The following is a 21,994-nucleotide window of genomic DNA, read 5'->3' as shown; positions in this document are numbered from 1 at the left end:
GCAAAGAGGAAAAGGGTAAGAGCAAATGTGTGGCGCATGCAGTTCAAATAAGACAACAGAAACAAACAGCAAAACCATCTTTATTTGAAAGGAGACACACACACCACCATCTTTATTGTTTTATTGCACAAAAAAAAAAACATCATCACAACATACAAAACATAACAAGCCCACACTCTACAAGAGCTGCACACACTCTTCAGCATTCACCTCTACATTCTCACCGCTACTACTCTCATCAGTCAGCAAGCGCCTCCAGTCTTTTGGACGGCTCCCAGTAACAACGTTACTGGACGCCTCCAAAAACTGCCCTGCCTACAAAACCCCCGGTCCCCAGCCACAGCTCCGCACCAACATTGGCGATGATCATCGCCTCACAGAGCGGCCGGGACCGGGGGAAAAAAAACCCAGCCGGGGGAAAAAAAAAAAATCCCCCAGCTGGGGTTTTTTTTAAATATTTTAAAATAAATTCTAACTACAACCTGGAAAAAGAAAAACACATGCATACAAAGTTAGACACACTCACCACCAAGCCCACCCAACAACCACACAGCTGCCCACTCACTCCCACCACAATCATTCTACCTCCCTACAGTAACAGGCAAGCGCCTCCAGTCTTTTGGACAGCTCCCAGTAACAGCGTTACTGGACACCTCCAAAAACTGCCCTGCCTACAAAACCCCCAGTCCCCAGCCACAGCTCCGCACCAACATTGGCGATGATCATCGCCTCGCAGAGCGGCCGGGACCGGGGGAAAAAAAACCCAGCCGGGGGAAAAAAAAAAAATCCCCCAGCTGGGGTTTTTTTTTTAAATTATTTTAAAATAAATTCTAACTACAACCTGGAAAAACAAAAACACATGCATACAAGATTAGAAACACTCACCACCAAGCCCACCCAACTGCCCACACACTCCCACCACAGACAGTCATCACAGCTACTAACAAAACCACATGCTTCCATCCTTATTTAAAGATAACACTATCCTGGCATGAATAGAACCCCCCCCCCCGCCCCCAAAATGGCCATCCCAATAAAAAAAATTAAAGAAAAAAACCTACTTTTATCTCTTACTGACACAACCCCCCCCCCAAAAAAAAAAAAAAGAAAAAACAAAATAAGTGTTTCATAGATACATTATTCTGCTCTGGCAACTACCATTACTACACCCACAGGCAAGGCAGCTCCAAACACACACACAGACACGTACACACAGACACGTACACACAGACACGTACACACAGACACGTACACACACCCTCCATGCAAAAAACAATGCCAGCACAGAAGATGCTGCCAGCCAGAAAGCCCTACAATGCCACGACCGTGCGGCTCTGGTGCTCTCCACGAGACCAGAAAAGAGTCAGATGCCACCATCTGTGATGGAAAGGGGCCGGCAAAGCGAGGAACGGCCATGCGGAAGAGGCCAGCAAGAAAGACCCGAGGCTCTGATGACACAGGGAAGAAAACCCTGAAAGGGCACCAGGAGGATGCAAAACAAGAGAGGCCTCAGAAAACACACAACCAACAAGACCTGAATGATGGCTGCCAAGATGATTGGCCAGAAACAATGCAGAATCACAGTGACAGACTGCTGCTTTCAGCTGCCTGCACAGAACAAGATGATCATTGGAGCAACACAGATGAGTCGGTCAAGACCAGACAAAAGACAGCAGATGCCTGTTGCACTAGCACTACAAAGCATATGCTGTGCTCCTTGAGCACAAAGAGCAAGGGCAACATCAAGACCTGAGCAAAAGACAGCACAGCTACAACACACACCACATACACTACACAACAACACAGACACAGGCTAGAGCTGCCCTGCCTGACACCCACCCTCACTTTCTGCCATGCACACCCCACTGCCTCTGCCTCACACACACACACACACACACACACACACACACACACACACACACACACACCCCGCAACACCCTTTGCCCATGCACTTCGCTTTTGCAGTGCTCTGCATCACTGTTGCTCCTCAAGAGGCATCCTCAACAGCAGACACATCCTCTGCAGCAGCCACACCCTCTGATCTTCTTTTGCTCACCACATTTGCCTTCATCATCTGCCAAACCAGAGCACAAGCAGTCACCCCCTTGCCAGTCAGCTCCATCCCCATCTCCAAGGGCACCCTCCACCAAAGCGCCATCGGCGCTCCACTCACCTGCACCGCAACAACTCCAAACGCCAACATCCTGCCTGGGGGGAAGCCCGTGGCGCCTGGAAAAAAACAAAATAACAAAGTGACTCTTCTGCCAGGCAGCGCTCACCAGCCCTACAACATCCAGCTCCAATCCGCTCACCTGAAAGTCTCAGCCATGCCTGGGAAAGGCCCACAGCAGACCTGAAAAAACAGAGAAAAAGGCATCACTGAGAGGCAGCCCAACACCACCCACACCACAATAAAATCAGACCCAACAGGCTGCCCCACTCACCTGCTCAGGCTCTTCTCAGCACTCAGCTGCTTCTCTCCACAACTTCCCGCAAAACCTGCAAGCACAGAGAGAAGTCACACACTCAGGCGATGCCCGCAACACCACCACTCCAGTCCATCACGGACACACTCCACACACCACCATGGCTAACACCCACAGGCAAGGCAGCTCCAGCCCCAAAAACACACAGACAAACAAACAGCAGACACAAACACAGAGGACAGCCCTACACAAAAAAAACCCTATTCCCACACATAAGACTGCCGGCCAGAAAGAGCCGCACGGTCGTGGCGTCGTAGGGCCGAGGCTCTGGACGAGCCCAGAAAAGAGTCAAACGTCAATGCCCAGGATGGAAAGGGACCGGCAAAGCTCAGAAGAGTGATGCAGAGGAGGCCGGCGAGAAAGACCCGAGGCCATGATGACGCAGGGAAGGAAACCCTGAAAGGGCGCCAGCGAGACGCAAGCCAAGAGCGGCCCCGGAAGAGGTGTGGCCAATGAGGCCTCAACGGTGGCCACGACTATGACGGACCGCAAACGGCCACGATGCACAGTCAGAGTCACAGACCACCCCTTTCAGCTGCCTATGCAGAACAAGACGTAGTCCATTGGAGCAATGCTGATGAGTCTGGCCAGGCAAAAGACAATGGATGCCTGCCACACTACTGCTGCAGAGCATAGGCTGTGCTCCTTGAGCACAAAGAGCAAGAGCAACATCAAGACCTGAGCAAAAGATAGCACAGCTACAACACACACCACATAGACTACACAACAACACAGACACAGGCTGGAGCTGCCCTGCCTGACATCCACCCTCGCTTTCTGCCATGCACACCCCACTGCCTCTGCCTCACACACACCACTCATCCAGAACAACCCTCCACTCTACACTGAACATCACCACGCACACACACATACACAGAAACTGAGGATGCCCCAACACCCTTTGCCCCTCAACTTAACTGTGGCAGTGCTGTAGGTCACCGGTCCTCAAGAGCCATCCTCAGCAGCAGCCACATCCACACTGATCTTCCTTTGCTCACCACATTTGCCTTCATCACCTGCAAAACCAGAGCACAAGCAGTCACTCTCTTGCCAGTCAGCTCCATCCCCATCTGCAAGGGCACCCTCCACCAAAGCGCCATCGGCACTCCACTCACCTGCACCACAACAACTCCAATGCCTGGGGAGGAAGCCCGTGGCACCTGGAAGAAAACAAAATAACAAAGTGACTCTTCTGCCAGGCAGCACTCACCAGCCCTACAACATCCAGCTCCAATCCACTCACCTGAAAGTCTCAGCCACGCCTGGGAAAGGCCCACAGCAGACCTGAAAAAACAGAGCAAAAGGCATCACCAACAGGCAGCCCAACACCACCCACACCACAATAAAATCAGACCCAACAAGCTCCCCCACTCACCTGCTCAGGCTCTTCTCAGCACTCAGCTGCTTCTCTCCACAACTTCCCGCAAAACCTGCAAGCACAGAGAGAAATCACACACTCAGACAATGCCTGCAACACCACCACTCCAGTCCATCACGGACACACTCCACACACCACCATGGCTAACACCCACAGGCAAGGCAGCTCCAGCCCCAAAAACACACAGACAAACAAACAGCAGACACAAACACAGAGGACAGCCCTACACAAAAAAAACCTATTCCCACACATAAGACACTACTGGCCAGGAAGAGCCACACAGTGGTGGCATCGTAGGGCCTAGGCTCTGGACGAGCCCAGAAAAGAGTCAAACATCAATGCCCAGGATGGAAAGGGACCGGCAAAGCCCGGAAGACTGACGCAGAGGAGGCCGGCGAGAAAGACCCGAGGCCATGATGACGCAGGGAAGGAAACCCTGAAAGGGCGCCAGCGAGACGCAAAACAAGAGCGGCCCCGGAAGAGGTGCGGCCGATGAGGCCTCGACGGTGGCCGCGACTATGACTACACTGCAAACGGCCACAATGCAGAGTCACAGTGACAGACTGCCCCTTTCAGCTGCCTGTGCAGAACAAGATGTAGTCCATTGGAGCAATGCTGATGAGTCTGGCCAGGCAAAAGACAATGGATGCCTGCCACGCTACCGCTGCAGAGCATAGGCTGTGCTCTTTGAGCACAAAGAGCAAGAGCAACATCAAGACCTGAGCAAAAGATAGCACAGCTACAACACACACCACATAAACTACACAACAACACAGACACAGGCTGGAGCTGCCCTGCCTGACACCCACCCTCGCTTTCTGCCATGCACACCCCACTGCCTCTGCCTCACACACACCACTCATCCAGAACAACCCTCCACTCTACACTGAACATCAGCACGCACACACACACACACAGAAACTGAGGATGCCCCAACACCCTTTGCCCCTCAACTTAACTTTGGCAGTGCTGTAGGTCACCGATCCTCAAGAGCCATCCTCTGCAGCAGCCGCATCCACACTGATCTTCCTTTGCTCACCACATTTGCCTTCATCACCTGCCAAACCAGAGCGCAAGCAGTCACTCCCTTGCCAGTCAGCTCCATCCCCATCTGTAAGAGCACCCTCCACCAAAGCGCCATCGGCCCTCCACTCACCTGCACCGCAACAACTCCAAACGCCAACATCCTGCCTGGGGAGGAAGCCCGTGGCGCCTGGAAAAAAACAAAATAACAAAGTGACTCTTCTGCCAGGCAGCGCTCACCAGCCCTACAACATCCAGCTCCAATCCGCTCACCTGAAAGTCTCAGCCACGCCTGGGAAAGGCCCACAGCAGACCTGAAAAAACAGAGCAAAAGGCATCACCAACAGGCAGCCCAACACCACCCACCCCACAATAAAAATCACACCCAACAAGCTCCCCCACTCACCTGCTCAGGCTCTTCTCAGCACTCAGCTGCTTCTCTCCACAACTTCCCGCAAAACCTGCAAGCACACAGAGAAATCACACACTCAGGCGATGCCCGCAACACCACAGCCCATCCACATCAGGCATTCGCTCCCACACCTTTTCCTGCTCCGCTCTCCCATCCCAACTGCTATGGCTCCCCACACCGAGGTCCACCATACACCTGTAAAACAGGAACGGCGCTGGGCGACGGGGACGGCGCCGACGAGGTGATGGCCCTACGCCGCGCTCTACGTCCTCACCTGGACTGATGCTCACCTCACCCTGCTCCTCCTGGATGTGAGCGACCTGTTCCCCACAAGGCTCCACGCCTACAAACACAAAGCAAAAATTAACCGGGCAACCCACTGACCGCAACACTCTCCTTCCAACACCAAATCTCTAGCTCACCTTCTTGGGGCATGCCCCTTTCTTCCTTCCAGCTCCCTTGGGCCCACTCGGAACACTGCTCAGCATCTGCAAAAAACAACAAAACAAAACAACATAAAGTGGAGCACACAGACATTGACAAATCACCATTGCACTCCATCACTGACACACTCCGCACACCACCATTCCTAACACCCACAAGCACGGCAGCTCCAAACACACACACACAGACAAAAAAAAAAAAAAAAAACCCATTAGACACAAACATGAAGGAAAGCCCTATGCAAAAAGAACTATTCCAATGCATTCCAGCCCTGCGGCTCTGATGCTCTGGACGAGCCCAGAAAAGACTAAGATGTCAACGCCTGGGATGGAAAGCGGCCGGCAAAGCGAGGAATGGCGATGCGGAAGAGGCCGGCGAGGAAGACCCGAGGCCGTGATGACGCAGGGAAGAAAACCCTGAAAGGGCACCGGTAAGACGCAAAACAAGAGCGGCCTCGGAACGAGAGCGGCCGACGAGGCCTCGACGGTGGCCGCAAAGATCGATGGGCACGATGCAAAGCCGGAGGCACGGACCGCCCCCTTCGGCTGCCTGCATGGGACGAGACACCATCCGTGGGTGCGATGCTGATGAGTCAAGCCAGCAAAAGATGACAGAGGCCTACAACGCTAGCACTCCACAGCGTAGGCCATGCTCCTTGAGCACAAACAGCAAGGGCGACATCAAGACCTGAGCAAAAGATAGCACAGCTACAACACACACACCACATAGACTACACAACAACACAGACACAGGCTGGAGCTGCCCCGCCTACCGCACCCTCCCTTTCTGCCATGCGCACCTCACCACCTCTGCCTCACACATATCCCACTCATCCAGAACAACCCTCCGCTCTACACTGAACATCAGCGTGCACACACACACAGAGTTAAGACACCCCTGATACCCTTTGCCCCTCAACTTAACTGTTCAAATGCTGGGCATCACCATCGGTCCTCAAGAGCCATCCTCAATGGCAGCCGCATCCGTGCTAATCTCCCTTCAGTCAGCGCAGTTGCCTTTATCACCTGCCAAACCAGACCACAAGCAGTGACCCCCTTGCCAGTCAGCTCCAGCCACATCTGCGAGAGCACCCTCCTCCAAACCACCATTGTCATCGCACTCACCTGTACCGTGCCAAAGCCACGCTCCAGCATTGTGGCTGTGAGGCTGCCCGTGGCATCTGGAAAAAGCAAAACAACAAAACTACTCTTCTGCTAGGCACTGCGGACTAGCCCTACAACTACTGCCACACCATTATACGCACCCATTCTACTTCACCTCAAATCCTCAGCCACGCCTGGGAAAGGCCCGCACCGTACCTGAAAAAGCAGAGCAAAACACATCACCGAGAGGCAGCCCAGCAGCACCCTACCGCACAATAAAACTCAGGCAGACAAGCTTCCCTTCTCACCTGCTCGGGCTCCTCGTTGCCGCTCAGCTTCTCCTCTCCAAAACTTCCTGCAATGCCTGCAAAACCAGCGAGAAGATTACACCTTGAGGTCATGCCAAAAACCACACCCCATGCACAACATTACCTCGCTACAATACCTTTACCTGCTCCGCTCTCCCGTCCCGACTGCCGGGCTACGGCTCCCCACGCCGAGGTCCGCCACACACCTGTAAAACAGGAACGGCGCTGGGCGACGGGGACGGCGCCGACGAGGTGACGGCCCTACGCCGCGCTCTACGTCCTCACCCGGACTGATGCTCACCTCACCCTGCTCCTCCTGGATGCGAGCGACCTGCTCCCCGCAAGGCTCCACGCCTACAAGCACAAAGCAAAAATTAACCGCGCAACCAACTGACCGCAACACTCTCCTTCCAACACCAAATCTCTAGCTCACCTTCTTGGGGCATGCCCCTTCCTTCCAGCTCCCTTGGGCCCACTCGGAACACTGCTCTGCATCTGCAAAAAGCAACATAAACTGGAGCACACAGACACTGACCGATCACCATTCCAGGCCATCGCTGCCACGCTCCATACGCTACCATTGCTAATAACCACAGGCAAAGCAGCTCCAGCCCCACACACACAGACAAGCATGAGACACAAAACAAACACACATAGGTACAAGCATCAGACACAAACATGCAGGAAAGCCGTACGCAAAAAGAACTATTCCCACACATAAGATGCTACCAGCCAGAAAGCCCTACAATGCCATGACCGTGCAGCTCTGCTGCTCCGGATGAGCCCAGAAAAGAGTCAAACGCCACTGCCTGGGATGGAAAGCGGCCCGCAAAGCCGGGACGACCGATGCCGAAGCACCCGGCCGGGAAGACCTGAGGCTGCGGTGATACAGGGAAGAACCCTGAAAGCATGCCAAGAACATGAAAAAGAAGAGCAGAACCAGAAGAGGGGCAGGCAAAAAGGCCTCGACAATGGCCCCGAAGATGAGCGGCCGCAAATGGCCATGATGCAAAGCCGGAGCGACGGACCGCCCCTTTCGGCTGCCCGCACGGGACGAGACGCGATCCGCTGGAGCGATGCCGATGACTGAGGCCGGGCAAAAGACGGCAGATGCCTGCCGCGATGGCGCTGTGGAGCGCGGGCTGTGCTCCTTGAGCACAAAGAGCAAGAGCAACATCAAGACCTGAGCAAAAGATAGCACAGCTACAACACACACCACATAGACTACACAACAACACAGACACAGGCTGGAGCTGCCCTACCTACCACACCCTCACTTTCTGCCATGCACACCCCACCACCTCTGCCTCACACACCACTCATCCAGAGCAGCCCTCCCTACTACACTGAATATCAGCACACAGGCACGCATGCACAGAATGAAGACAACCCCAACACCCTTTGCCCCTCACCTTAGCTTTTCCAGGGCTGGGGGCGGGGGGGGGGGGCGGTCAGGTCACTTTTGATCCTTAAGAGGCATCACTCAATGGCAGCCACATCCTCTCTAATCTTCCTTCGCTCATCTTCATCACCTGCCAAACCACAGTGCAAGCAGTCACCCGCCCCGTGCCGGGCACCTCCATGCTCATCTGCAAGAGCGCGCCTCTCCAAACCGCCGTTGTCGCTCCATTCACCCGCACCGTACCAAAGCGATACTCCCACATCCTGACTGAAAGTAATCCCATAGCACCTGCAAAAAACAAAACAACAAAATTACTCTTCTGCTAGGCACTGCGGACTAGCCGTAAAACAACTGACACACCATTATACTCACCCATTCTACCTCATCTCAAATCCTCAGGCATGCCTGGAAAAGGCCCGCACAGTGCCTGAGAAAGCAAAGCGGACGGCCCTAGAAGCCACAGCAGGAGTCGGAAGCAGAGCCACAAAAGAGCAGATGGCAGTGGGTTCGCAGGCACAGACGTAAAAAAAGAGCTGCCGGGCGACACTGCAAATTGGTTCCTGCTGGTCCTGAGAAGTCCAGCAGCTTTTTTCCTCTCTCAGCACTGAGGCTTGCGCAAGAAAAGAGGTGAATTTGTTAGCTTGGGGGAGGTTGCTTTTTGACCCCTTCAGACACATGGACTTACTCACGGTTGCACTGGGTTTCCAAAGACGTGACTTCCTTTCTCATCATACTGCACTTCCAGGCAGGGAGAATGCTCGCTTCTCTCTTCACACTCTTCACATAAAGTCTAGACTCTTCTGTAACTCTGCATACTACAAAAAAAACTTACTCACTTCCTCTTGGAACAGGGCTGACAATATTTCTGAGGAGCAGTAGAACATCCGGCAAGCAAGCCGGAAACCAGAGTAGCTGATGAGAATGACATCTCACATGCATCCACATTACTGGACATAAGGCACACAAGCACCACGTAGAGTGGAAACGTGGATGGAAATGTTTTCCCGAGACCCCTGTTCTGTCCTTTTCTCTACAGTCCAGGTGAGGGACAAACAATTCTTCGAGCGTCACCATCTTCAAAGAGCCGAGCGACGAAGCTGGGTCCCTTCCGCAATAAATGCCAGAAAACAATACTCACTGTTAACAGAAGATACGATTGCAGACTCGGAAGCCCTCTTCCACTCCTGAACTCCCCGTGCCGAGATACTGACGCAAAACTGAAACTGCCTGCTTTAAGCAATTTTCTGGCAGGCTTATGACTCCACCTTCAGCCATCCCGTTGCTCTAACCTTAAGGAAGGGCCTTTGCATCTCCAAATGCAGCAATAACTCTTCCTGGATAGCTTTGCTTCTGCAAATGCTGCTATTCACCGAGACAAGTCCACAGCACTAACCCCAAAGGACAGCAAACGCAGAATGAACTCCCTGCCACCAGGCCCTCGCTTTATGTACCCCTAGCCCCGCCCACTGCCCTACCCACAAGCCCCGGGAAGGGGAGGGGCAAAGCACTGCCAGCCATAAAGACAGAGGGCGGGGCAGGAGCAAGGCTTTTGCTTCCACTCCGTAGCTAGGCTGCAGAGCACAGAAAGGCTAAACAGACCTCTTGGATAAAATGGACCATCTTCTTTGTTACTAAGACTTCGTATACTGTATCCATAATATCAGGAGGTCTGTTATTAAATTCTTTTACCCTAACTAGCACTAGCCTTTACACTGAAAACTAGAAATCAGTTCTGCTTAGGCTTAGAAAGAAAACTACAAGATTCCACATAACCTATAAAGGGAACACTACACCACACTGCTCTAATTGGTTCACACCTGCATTTAGTACAGCTGTTGTAGGAAGACAGCATTTCCTCTAGGGCAAACCAAGATATCCAAATAACCCCCCGGAACAAGGCTGCTTCTGTAATGTGAGTACTTCCAAACAGGGGTATTTCCTGTATAGTACATAGAGCGCTTAGAAAAAGGGGCCAGTGGGCGGAATGGAGAGTTCCCCGGGGGAATACTACCTCTGTATGCCTAAGTGGAGGACTCGCACAAAGAGGGAAGAGGGATGCTAAGAGGGCTGGAGAACCCACGCAGGGCTCTGGGGCGCAACAAAGGTTTCCAGAAGCAGTTATGAATGGATGACAGGGGTCGTACAAGGACTAAAGGGCCAAAACAGAGCTCAGGCACAAAAGGAAGGCTGACAGAGTAGTCCAGAATAAAATAAAGGGGTTCCTCAGGGCTCTACAGGACCAACAGAGGTCTATGCAGCACAACAAAGCTCTAAAGAGGAATCCAGAGCAGATTAGATGTCTCTTATGCAGACTAGAGAGCAACTAAAAGAAGCCAGAAGAGAATAAGTAAAGCCTCCAAAGGGGTTCAGAAGAAAACACGGGTACTCAGGCAGCTGAATGATGAAAAGAGCACTCTAGGGCATAAGAGAGGGCTCAGGAAGAGTTCTGAGACCACTGAAGAACTCCTAAAGGACCTAGAGAGCCAAAAGACAGCGCTAGGGAACAAGGAAGGCCAAAAGAGTAGTCCAGAGGGCACTACAGACGTACTAAGGGGCCCATATGGCCAAGGAATGACTCTAGAGAACAAGGAAGAAAGCTGGAGGGCTTCTGAGGAGACTAGAGAGTTCCAAAGGGGGCTGTGCAGCCACAGGACACCTCTGGTGCACAACAAGCACCCCACCCCAGGAGTGGTTCTGAGCAGACCAGAGGACTTCTAAGGGGACTAAATGGCAAAAAAAACAAAACTGGCTAACATGACTGACCTCAGGAGGTGCTCTGAGGGGACAGGAAGGCTCTTCTGGGATGCATATGACCAAAAGAGGGCTCTGGGGCACAACAAAGACCTCCAGAGGGGTTCTGAGTGCACTACAGGGGTCCTAAGGAAACTCGAGATCCAAAACAAAGCTTTGGAGCATGACAAAGGCCTTCACAAGCCAGCTGAGGGGACTAGAGGGGTGCTGAGGGGTCTGGAGGGCCAAGAAAGCTCTGCAGGGGGAAAATAAAAGGTCAAAAGATGAGGCCAAAGCAGAATAGAAGGCTGATAAGTGTGCTAGAGGGCAAAAAGATGGCTCCATAGCATAAAGAAAGGCTCCACGGAAATTCTGAGGGATCTACCAGGGTCCTAAAGCGCTCTAGAAATCCCAAACACAACTCTCAGGCAAAAAGAAGGCTGATAGAAGAGTCCACACTGCACTAGAGGAGTGCTAAGGTGTCTATATGCTCAAGAAATGCCTCTGGGGAAAAAGGGAGAAATCTGGAAGGGTTCTGAGGAGACAAGAGGGTGTCTAAGGGGCTTGGGGGACCAGAAGAGAGCTAGGGAGCACCATTCGGCGGGAAACAATGGTCCAGAGCGCGCTAGAGGGATGCTAAGATGTCTCCATGGTCAAGAAATGCCTCTGGGGAAGAACGGAGAAATCTGGAGGGGTTGTGAGGAGACTAGAGGGTGTCTGAGGGGTCTGGGGGGCCCCATTCTGTGCAAAAGAGGGCTCCAGAGCACACTAGAGGGGTGCTAAGGCGTCTACACTGTCAAGAAATGCCTCTGGGGAAAAAGCAAGAAATCTGGAAGGGTTGTGAGGAGACTAGAGGGTGTCTAAGGGGTCTGGGGGGCCAGAAGAGAGCTGGGGGGCCCCATTCTGTGGAAAAGAGCAATTCAGAGAGCACTAGAGGGGTGCTAAGGCATCTAAATGGTCCAGAAATGCCCCTGGAGAATAAGGGAGAAATCTGGACGAGTTCGGAGAAGACTACAGGGTGTCTAAGAGTCTGGGGGGCCAGAAGAGAGCTGGAGGGCCCCATTCTGTGCAAAAGAGGGCTCCAGAGCGCACTACAGAGATGTTAAGGAGTCTACATGGTCCAGAAATGCCTCTGGGGAAACACAAATCTGGAGGGGTTGCAAGGAGACTAGAGAGTGTCTAAGGGGTCTGGGGGACCAGACGAGAGCTGCGGGGGCCCCATTCTGTACACAGGACGGGTCCAGAGTGCACTACAGGGGTGCTAAGGCATCTACACTGTCAAGAAATGCCTCTGGGGAAGAAGGGAGAAATCTGGAGGGGTTGCGAGGAGACTACAGGGTGTCTAAGGGGTCTGGGGGGCCAGAAGAGAGCTGGGGGGCCCCATTCTGTGGAAAAGCAGGGTCCAGAGCGCACTAGAGGGGTGCTAAGGCATCTACATGGTCCAGAAATGCCTCTGGGGAAGAAGGGAGAAATCTGGAGGGGTTGCGAGGAGACTACAGGGTGTCTAACAGTCTGGGGGGCCAAAAGAGAGCTGGGGGGCCCCATTCTGTGCAAAAGAGGGCTCCAGAGCACACTACAGAGATGTTAAGGAGTCTACATGCTCCAGAAATGTCCCTGGAGAAGAAGGGAGAAATCTAGAGGGGTTGTGAGGAGACTAGAGGGTGTCTAAGGGGTCTGGGGGTCGGAAAGGGAGCTGGGGAGCCCCATTCTGTGCAAAAGAGGGGTCCAGAGCACACTAGAGGGGTTGCTAAGGCATCTACATGGTCCAGAAATGCCTCAGGGGAAGAAGGGAGAAATCTGGAGGGGTTGCGAGGAGACTAGAGGGTGTCTAAGGGGTCGGGGGGGGCAGCACAGAGCTGGGGGGCCCAAATCTGAACAAAGGAGTGGTCCAGAGTGCAGTAGAGGGGTGCTAAGGCATCTACATGGTCCAGAAATGCCTCTGGGGAAGAAGGGAGAAATCTGGAGGGGTTGCGAGGACACTAGAGGGTGTCTAAGGCGTCTGGGGGGCCAGAAGAGAGCTGGGGGGCCCCATTCTGTGCAAAAGAGGGGTCCAGAGCGCACTAGAGGGGTGCTAAGGCATCTACATGGTCCAAAAATGCCCCTGGGGAAGAAGGGAGAAATCTGGAGGAGTTAGGAGAAGACTAGAGGGTGTCTAAGGGGTCTGGGGGGCCAGAAGAGAGCTGGGGGGCCCCATTCTGTGCAAAAGAGGGCTCCAGAGCACACTACAGAGATGTTAAGGAGTCTACATGGTCCAGAAATGCCCCTGGAGAAGAAGGGAGAAATCTAGAGGGGTTGCGAGGAGCCTAGAAGGAGTCTAAGGGGTCTGGGGGCCCACAAGAGAGCTGGGGGGCCCAATTCTGTGGAAAAGAGGGCTCCAGAGCACACTAGAGGGGTGCTAAGGGGTCTACACAGTCCGGAAATGCCTCTGGGGAAGAAGGGAGCAATCTGCAGGGGTTGCGAGGAGACTAGAAGGAGTCTAAGGGCTCTGGGGGGCCCAATTCTGTGGAGAAGAGGGCTCCAGAGTGCACTAGAGGGGTGTTAAGGGGTCTACATGGTCAAGAAATGCCTCTGGGGAAGAAGGGAGAAATCTGGAAGGGTTGTGAGGAGACTAGCGGGTGTCTGAGGGGTCTGGGGGGGCAGCAGAGAGCTGGGGGGCCCAAATCTACACAAAGGAGTGGTCCAGAGTGCAGTAGAGGGGTGCTAAGGCATCTACATGGTCCAGAAATGCCTCTGGGGAAGAAGGCAATAATCTGGAGGAGTTAGGAAAAGACTAGAGAGTGTCTAAGGGGTCTGGTGGGCCAGAAGAGAGCTAGGGGTGCCCAATTCTGTGGAAAAGAGGGGTCCAGAGCACACTAGAGGGATGCTAAGGCATCTACACTGTCAAGAAATTCCTCTGGGGAAGAAGGGAGAAATCTGGAGGGGTTGTGAGGAAACTGGAGGGTGTCTAAGGGGTCTGGGGGGCCAGCAGAGAGCTGGGGGGCCCCGTTCTGTGGAAAAGAGGGGTCCAGAGCGCACTAGAGGGATGCTAAGGCATCTACATGGTCCAGAAATGCCTCTGGGGAAGAAGGGAGAAATCTGGAGGGGTTGCAAGGAGACTAGAGGGTGTCTAAGGGGTCTGGGGGGCCAGCAGACAGATCGGGGGCCCCATTCTGTACAGAGGAGAGGTCCAGAGTGCACTAGTGGGGTGCTAAGGCGTCTACATGGTCCAGAAATGCCTCTGGGGAAGCAGGAAGAAATCTGGAGGGGATCTGAGGAGACAAAAGGGTGTTTAAGAGTCTGGGGGGCCAGAAGAGAGCTGAGGGGCCCTATTCTGTGGAAAAGAGGGGTCCAGAGCGCACTAGGGGAGCGCTAAGGTGTCTACATGGTCCAGAAATGCCCCTGGGGAAGAAGGGAGAAATCTGGATGAGTTAGGAGAAGACTAGAGGGTGTCTAAGGGGTCTGGGGGGCCCGAAGAGAGCTGGGGGGCCCAATTCTGTGCAAAAGAGGGGTCCAGAGTGCACTAGACGGGTTCTAGGGTGTCTACACATTCAAAAAATGCTTGTGGGGAGGAAGGGAGAAATCTGGAGGGGTTGTGAGGAGACTAGAAGGTGTCTAAGGAGTCTGGGGGCCTTAACAGAGCTGGGGGGCCCCATTCCGTGGAAAAGAGTGGTCCAGAGCGCACTAGAGGGGTGCTAGGGCATCTACACTGTCAAGAAATGCCTCTGGGGAAGAAGGGAGAAATCTGGAGGGGTTGCGAGGAGACTAGAGGGTGTCTAAGGGGTCTGGGGGGCCAGAAGAGAGCTGGGGGGCCCCATTCTGTGCAAAAGAGGGGGCCAGAGCACACTAGAGGCGTGCCAACGCATCTACATGGTCCAGAAATGCCCCTGGAGAAGAAGGGAGAAATCTGGAGGGGTTGCAAGAAGACTAGAGGGTGTCTACGGGGGCTGGGGGGCCAGAAGAGAGCTGGGGGGCCCAGATCTGCACAAAGGAGTGGTCCAGAGTGCTGTAGAGGGGTGCTAAGGCGTCTACATGGTCAAGAAATGCCTCTGGGGAAACAGGGAGAAATCTGGAGGGGTTGCAAGGAGACTAGAGGGTGTCTGAGGGGTCTGGGGGGCCAGGAGAGAGCTGCGGGGGCCCAATTCTGTACACAGGAGGGGTCCAGAGCGTACCAGAGGGGTGCTAAGGCATCTACATGGTCCAGAAATGCCCCTGGAGAAGAAGGGAGAGATCTGGAGGGGTTGCAAGGAGACTAGAGGGTGTCTAAGGGGTCTGGGGGTCCCGAAGAGAGCTGGGGGACCAATTCTGTACACAGGAGGGCTCCAGAGTGCACTACAGGGGTGCTAAGGCATCTACACTGTCAAGAAATGCCTCTGGGGAAGCAGGAAGAAATCTGGAGGGCTTCCAAGGAGACTAGAGGGTGTCTGAGGGGTCTGGGGGGGCAGAAGAGAGCTGGGGGGCCCCATTCTGTGGAAAAGAGGGCTCCAGAGTGCAGTAGAGGGGTGCTAAGGCATCTACATGGTCCAGAAATGCCTCTGGGGAAGAAGGCAATAATCTGGAGGAGTTAGGAAAAGACTAGAGAGTGTCTAAGGGGTCTGGGGGGCCAGAAGAGAGCTGGGGGGCCCCATTCTGTGCAAAAGAGGGCTCCAGAGCGCACTAGAGGGGTGCTAAGGCATCTACATGGTCCAGAAATGCCTCTGAGGAAGAAGGGAGAAATCTGGAGGAGTTGCGAGGAGACTAGAGGGTGTCTAAGGGGTCTGGGGGCCTTAACAGAGCTGGGGGAGGCCCAATTCTGTACAAAGGAGGGCTCCACAGTGCAGTAGAGGGGTGCTAGTGCATCTACAGGGTCCAGAAATGCCCCTGGAGAAGAAGCGAGAAATCTGGAGGGGTTATGAGGAGACGAGAGGGTGTCTGAGGGGTCTGGGGGGCCAAAAGAGAGCTGGGGAGCCAATTCTGTGGAAAAGAGGGCTCCAGAGTGCACTAGAGGGGTGCTAAGGTGTCTACACTGTCAAGAAATGCCTCTGGGGAAGAAGGGAGAAATCTGGAGGGGTTCCAAAGAGACTAGAGAGTGTCTAAGGGGCCTGGGGGGCCAGAAGAGAGCTGGGGGGCCCCATTCTGTGGAAAGGAGTGTTCCAGATTGCAGTAGAGGGTTCCTCAGGCATCTACATGGTCCAGAAATGCCTCTGGGGAAGAAGGGAGCAATCTGGAGGGGTTGCGAGGAGACTAGAAGGAGTCTAAGGGGTCTGGGGGGCCCGAAGAGAGCTGGGGGGCCCCATTCTGTGCAAAAGAGGGCTCCAGAGTGCACTAGAGGGGTGTTAAGGGGTCTACATGGTCAAGAAATGCCTCTGGGGAAGAAGGGAGCAATCTGGAAGGGTTGTGAGGAGACTAGAGGATGTCTAAGGGGTCTGGGGGGCCCGCAGAGAGCTGGGGGAGGCCCAAATCTGCACAAAGGAGTGGTCTAGAGTGCACTAGAGGGGTTCTAGGGCGTCTACAGGGTCCAGAAATGCCCCTGGGGAAGAAGGGAGAAATCTGGAGGGGTTGCAAGGAGACGAGAGAGTGTCTATGGGGTGTGGGGGTCCCAAAGTTCTGTACAAAGGAGTGGTCCAGAGTGCAGCAGAGGGGTGCTAAGGCATCTACACTGTCAAAAAATGCCTCTGGGGAAGCAGGAACAAATCTGGAGGGCTTCCAAGGAGACTAGAGGGTGTCTACAGGGTCTGGGGGGCCTGAAGACAGCTGGGGGTGCCCATTCTGTGGAAAAGAGGGATCCAGAGCACACTAGAGGGATGCTAAGGCATCTACACTGTCAAGAAATGCCTCTGGGGAAGAAGGGAGAAATCTGGAGGGGTTGCGAGGAGACTAGAGGGTGTCTGAGGGGTCTGGGGGGCCAGAAGAGAGCTGGGGGGCCCCATTCTGTGCATTAAACGGTTCCAGAGCGCACTAGAGGGGTGCTAAGGCATCTACACTGTCAAGAAATGCCTCTGGGGAAGAAGGGAGAAATCTGGAGGGGTTGCGAGGAGACTAGAGGGTGTCTAAGGGGTCTGGGGGGCCAGCAGACAGATCGGGGGCCCCATTCTGTACAGAGGAGAGATCCAGAGTGCACTAGTGGGGTGCTAAGGCATCAACATGGTCCAGAAATGCCTCTGGGGAAGCAGGAAGAAATCTGGAGGGGATCTGAGGAGACAAAAGGGTGTTTAAGAGTCTGGGGGGCCAGAAGAGAGCTGGGGGGCCCTATTCTGTGGAAAAGAGGGGTCCAGAGCACACTAGGGGAGCGCTAAGGTGTCTACATGGTCCAGAAATGCCCCTGGGGAAGAAGGGAGAAATCTGGATGAGTTAGGAGAAGACTAGAGGGTGTCTAAGGGGCCTGGGGGGGCCGAAGAGAGCTGGGGGGCCCAATTCTGTGGAGAAGAGGGCTCCAGAGTGCACTAGACGGGTTCTAGGGTGTCTACACATTCAAAAAATGCTTGTGGGGAGGAAGGGAGAAATCTGGAGGGGTTGCGAGGAGACTAGAAGGTGTCTAAGGAGTCTGGGGGCCTTAACAGAGCTGGGGGGCCCCATTCCGTGGAAAAGAGTGGTCCAGAGCGCACTAGAGGGGTGCTAGGGCATCTACACTGTCAAGAAATGCCTCTGGGGAAGAAGGGAGCAATCTGGAGGGGTTGCGAGGAGACTAGAGGGTGTCTAAGGGGTCTGGGGGACCAGAAGAGAGCTGGAGGGCCCCATTCTGTGCAAAAGAGGGGTCCAGAGCGCACTACGGAGATGTTAAGGAGTCTACATGGTCCAGAAATGCCTCTGGGGAAGGAGGAACAAATCTGGAGGGGTTGTGAGGAGACAAGAGGGTGTCTAAGGGGTCGGGGAGGCCAGAAGAGAGCTGGGGGGCCCCATTCTGTGCAAAAGAGGGGGCCAGAGCACACTAGAGGCGTGCCAACGCATCTACATGGTCCAGAAATGCCCCTGGAGAAGAAGGGAGAAATCTGGAGGGGTTGCAAGGAGACTAGAGGGTGTCTAAGGGGTCTGGGGGGCCAGCAGACAGATCGGGGGCCCCATTCTGTACAGAGGAGAGGTCCAGAGTGCACTAGTGGGGTGCTAAGGCGTCTACATGGTCCAGAAATGCCTCTGGGGAAGCAGGAAGAAATCTGGAGGGGATCTGAGGAGACAAAAGGGTGTTGAAGAGTCTGGGGGGCCAGAAGAGAGCTGGGGGGCCCTATTCTGTGGAAAAGAGGGGTCCAGAGCGCACTAGGGGAGCGCTAAGGTGTCTACATGGTCCAGAAATGCCCCTGGGGAAGAAGGGAGAAATCTGGATGAGTTAGGAGAAGACTAGAGGGTGTCTAAGGGGTCTGGGGGGCCCGAACAGAGCTGGGGGGCCCAATTCTGTGCAAAAGAGGGGTCCAGAGTGCACTAGACGGGTTCTAGGGTGTCTACACATTCAAAAAATGCTTGTGGGGAGGAAGGGAGAAATCTGGAGGGGTTGTGAGGAGACTAGAAGGTGTCTAAGGAGTCTGGGGGCCTTAACAGAGCTGGGGGGCCCCATTCCGTGGAAAAGAGTGGTCCAGAGCGCACTAGAGGGGTGCTAGGGCATCTACACTGTCAAGAAATGCCTCTGGGGAAGAAGGGAGAAATCTGGAGGGGTTGCGAGGAGACTAGAGAGTGTCTAAGGGGTCTGGGGGGCCAGAAGAGAGCTGGGGGGCCCCATTCTGTGCAAAAGAGGGGGCCAGAGCACACTAGAGGCGTGCCAACGCATCTACATGGTCCAGAAATGCCCCTGGAGAAGAAGGGAGAAATCTGGAGGGGTTGCAAGAAGACTAGAGGGTGTCTACGGGGGCTGGGGGGCCAGAAGAGAGCTGGGGGGCCCAGATCTGCACAAAGGAGTGGTCCAGAGTGCCGTAGAGGGGTGCTAAGGCGTCTACATGGTCAAGAAATGCCTCTGGGGAAACAGGGAGAAATCTGGAGGGGTTGCAAGGAGACTAGAGGGTGTCTGAGGGGTCTGGGGGGCCAGGAGAGAGCTGCGGGGGCCCAATTCTGTACACAGGAGGGGTCCAGAGCGTACCAGAGGGGTGCTAAGGCATCTACATGGTCCAGAAATGCCCCTGGAGAAGAAGGGAGAGATCTGGAGGGGTTGCAAGGAGACTAGAGGGTGTCTAAGGGGTCTGGGGGTCCCGAAGAGAGCTGGGGGCCCCATTCTGTACACAGGAGGGCTCCAGAGTGCACTACAGGGGTGCTAAGGCATCTACACTGTCAAGAAATGCCTCTGGGGAAGCAGGAACAAATCTGGAGGGGTTGCAAGGAGACTAGAGGGTGTCTGAGGGGTCTGGGGAGCCAGGAGAGAGCTGCGGGGGCCGAATTCTGTACACAGGAGTGGTCCAGAGTGCAGTAGAGGGGTGCTAAGGCATCTACATGGTCCAGAAATGCCCCTGGAGAAGAAGGGAGAAATCTGGAGGGGTTGTGAGGAGACTAGAGGGTGTCTAAGGGGTCTGGGGGGCCAGCAGAGAGCTGGGAGGCCCCATTCTGTACAGAGGAGAGGTCCAGAGTGCACTAGTGGGGTGCTAAGGCATCTACATGGTCCAGAAATGCCTCTGGGGAAGCAGGAAGAAATCTGGAGGGGATCTGAGGAGACAAAAGGGTGTTTAAGAGTCTGGGGGGCCAGAAGAGAGCTGGGGGGCCCTATTCTGTGGAAAAGAGGGGTCCAGAGCGCACTAGGGGAGCGCTAAGGTGTCTCCATGGTCCAGAAATGCCCCTGGGGAAGAAGGGAGAAATCTGGATGAGTTAGGAGAAGACTAGAGGGTGTCTAAGGGGTCTGGGGTGCCAGAAGACAGCTGGGGGGCCCCATTCTGTGGAAAAGAGGGGTCCAGAGCGCACTAGAGGGGTGCTAAGGCGTCTACATGGTCAGGAAACGCCTGTGGGGAAGCAGGAAGAAATCTGGAGGGGATCTGAGGAGACAAAAGGGTGTTTAAGGGGACTGGGGGGCCAGAAGAGAGCTGGGGGGCCCCATTCTGTGGAAAAGAGGGGTCCAGAGCACACTAGGGGGGCGCTAAGGTGTCTACATGGTCCAGAAATGCCTCTGGGGAAGAAGGGAGAAATCTGGAGGGGTTGCGAGGAGACTAGAGGGTGTCTAAGGGGTCTGGGGGCCCACAAGAGAGCTGGGGGAGGCCCAATTCTGTACAAAGGAGGGCTCCAGAGTGCAGTAGAGGGGTGCTAAGGCATCTACATGGTCCAGAAATGCCTCTGGGGAAGAAGGGAGAAATCTGGAGGGGTTGCGAGGAGACTAGAGGGTGTCTAAGGGGTCTGGGGGGCCACAAGAGAGCTGGGGGGCCCCATTCTGTGCAAAAGAGGGCTCCAGAGCGCACTACAGAGATGCTAAGGCATCTACATGGTCCAGAAATGCCTCTGGGGAAGAAGGGAGAAATCTGGAGGGGTTGCGAGGAGACTAGAAGGAGTCTAAGGGGTCTGGGGGCCCACAAGAGAGCTGGGGGAGGCCCAATTCTGTACTAAGGAGGGCTCCAGAGTGCAGTAGAGGGGTGCTAGGGCATCTACAGGGTCCAGAAATGCCCCTGGAGAAGAAGCGAGAAATCTGGAGGGGTTATGAGGAGACGAGAGGGTGTCTAAGGGGTCTGGGGGGCCAAAAGAGAGCTGGGGAGCCAATTCTGTGGAAAAGAGGGGTCCAGAGTGCACTAGAGGGGTGCTAAGGTGTCTACACCGTCAAGAAATGCCTCTGGGGAAGAAGGGAGATATCTGGAAGGGTTCCAAAGAGATTAGAGAGTGTCTAAGGGGCCTGGGGGTCCTGAAGAGAGCTGGGGGGCCCCATTCTGTGGAAAGGAGTGTTCCAGATTGCAGTAGAGGGTTCCTCAGGCATCTACATGGTCCAGAAATGCCTCTGGGGAAGAAGGGAGCAATCTGGAGGGGTTGTGAGGAGACTAGAAGGAGTCTAAGGGGTCTGGGGGGCCAGAAGAGAGCTGGGGGGCCCCATTCTGTGCAAAAGAGGGCTCCAGAGTGCACTAGAGGGGTGTTAAGGGGTCTACATGGTCCAGAAATGCCTCTGGGGAATAAGGGAGAAATCTGGAAGGGTTGTGAGGAGACTAGAGGATGTCTAAGGGGTCTGGGGGGCCAGCAGAGAGCTGGGGGGCCCAAATCTGCACAAAGGAGTGGTCTAGAGTGCACTAGAGGGGTTCTAGGGCGTCTACAGGGTCCAGAAATGCCCCTGGGGAAGAAGGGAGAAATCTGGAGGGGTTGCAAGGAGACGAGAGAGTGTCTATGGGGTGTGGGGGTCCCAAAGTTCTGTACAAAGGAGTGGTCCAGAGTGCAGCAGAGGGGTGCTAAGGCATCTACATGGTCCAGAAATGCCTCTGGGGAAGAAGGCAATAATCTGGAGGAGTTAGGAAAAGACTAGAGAGTGTCTAAGGGGTCTGGGGGGCCAGAAGAGAGCTGGGGGTGCCCAATTCTGTGGAAAAGAGGGGTCCAGAGCACACTAGAGGGGTGCTAAGGCATCTACACTGTCAAGAAATGCCTCTGGGGAAGAAGGGAGAAATCTGGAGGGGTTGCGAGGAGACTAGAGGGTGTCTAAGGGGTCTGGGGGGCCAGAAGAGAGCTGGGGGTGCCCATTCTGTGGAAAAGAGGGATCCAGAGCGCACTAGAGGGATGCTAAGGCATCTACATGGTCCAGAAATGCCTCTGGGGAAGAAGGGAGAAATCTGGAGGGGTTGCAAGGAGACTAGAGGGTGTCTAAGGGGTCTGGGGGGCCAG

At 54.5% G+C, this 21,994-nt stretch overlaps 1 long non-coding RNA gene across 1 annotated transcript in view; it reads right to left on the bottom strand.

Moving 5' to 3' along the window:
• Positions 1–2,926: 2,926 nt before the first annotated feature.
• The window catches only part of LOC135325314 (uncharacterized), a 52,983-nt gene continuing 33,915 nt past the window's right edge, over positions 2,927–21,994 (bottom strand). The window contains exons 3-24 of the long non-coding RNA XR_010386393.1: positions 9,491–9,662; positions 9,247–9,372; positions 8,930–9,167; positions 8,801–8,845; positions 8,568–8,687; positions 7,589–7,650; positions 7,457–7,509; positions 7,299–7,361; positions 7,156–7,211; positions 7,009–7,063; positions 6,869–6,924; positions 6,669–6,769; positions 5,723–5,788; positions 5,591–5,643; positions 5,432–5,495; positions 5,295–5,349; positions 5,162–5,202; positions 5,022–5,078; positions 3,863–4,922; positions 3,731–3,771; positions 3,603–3,647; positions 2,927–3,503 (exon numbers count right to left, since the gene is read on the bottom strand). This is a non-coding gene — a long non-coding RNA (uncharacterized LOC135325314). The remainder of the gene's footprint in view (positions 3,504–3,602; positions 3,648–3,730; positions 3,772–3,862; positions 4,923–5,021; positions 5,079–5,161; positions 5,203–5,294; positions 5,350–5,431; positions 5,496–5,590; positions 5,644–5,722; positions 5,789–6,668; positions 6,770–6,868; positions 6,925–7,008; positions 7,064–7,155; positions 7,212–7,298; positions 7,362–7,456; positions 7,510–7,588; positions 7,651–8,567; positions 8,688–8,800; positions 8,846–8,929; positions 9,168–9,246; positions 9,373–9,490; positions 9,663–21,994) is intronic.

The sequence above is a fragment of the Dromaius novaehollandiae genome, chromosome 35 (assembly GCF_036370855.1).
Source record: "Dromaius novaehollandiae isolate bDroNov1 chromosome 35, bDroNov1.hap1, whole genome shotgun sequence".
Lineage (NCBI taxonomy): Eukaryota > Metazoa > Chordata > Aves > Casuariiformes > Dromaiidae > Dromaius > Dromaius novaehollandiae.
The sequence above is the reverse complement of the archived record's forward strand: the minus strand, read 5'-3'. Positions and strand labels throughout refer to the sequence as shown.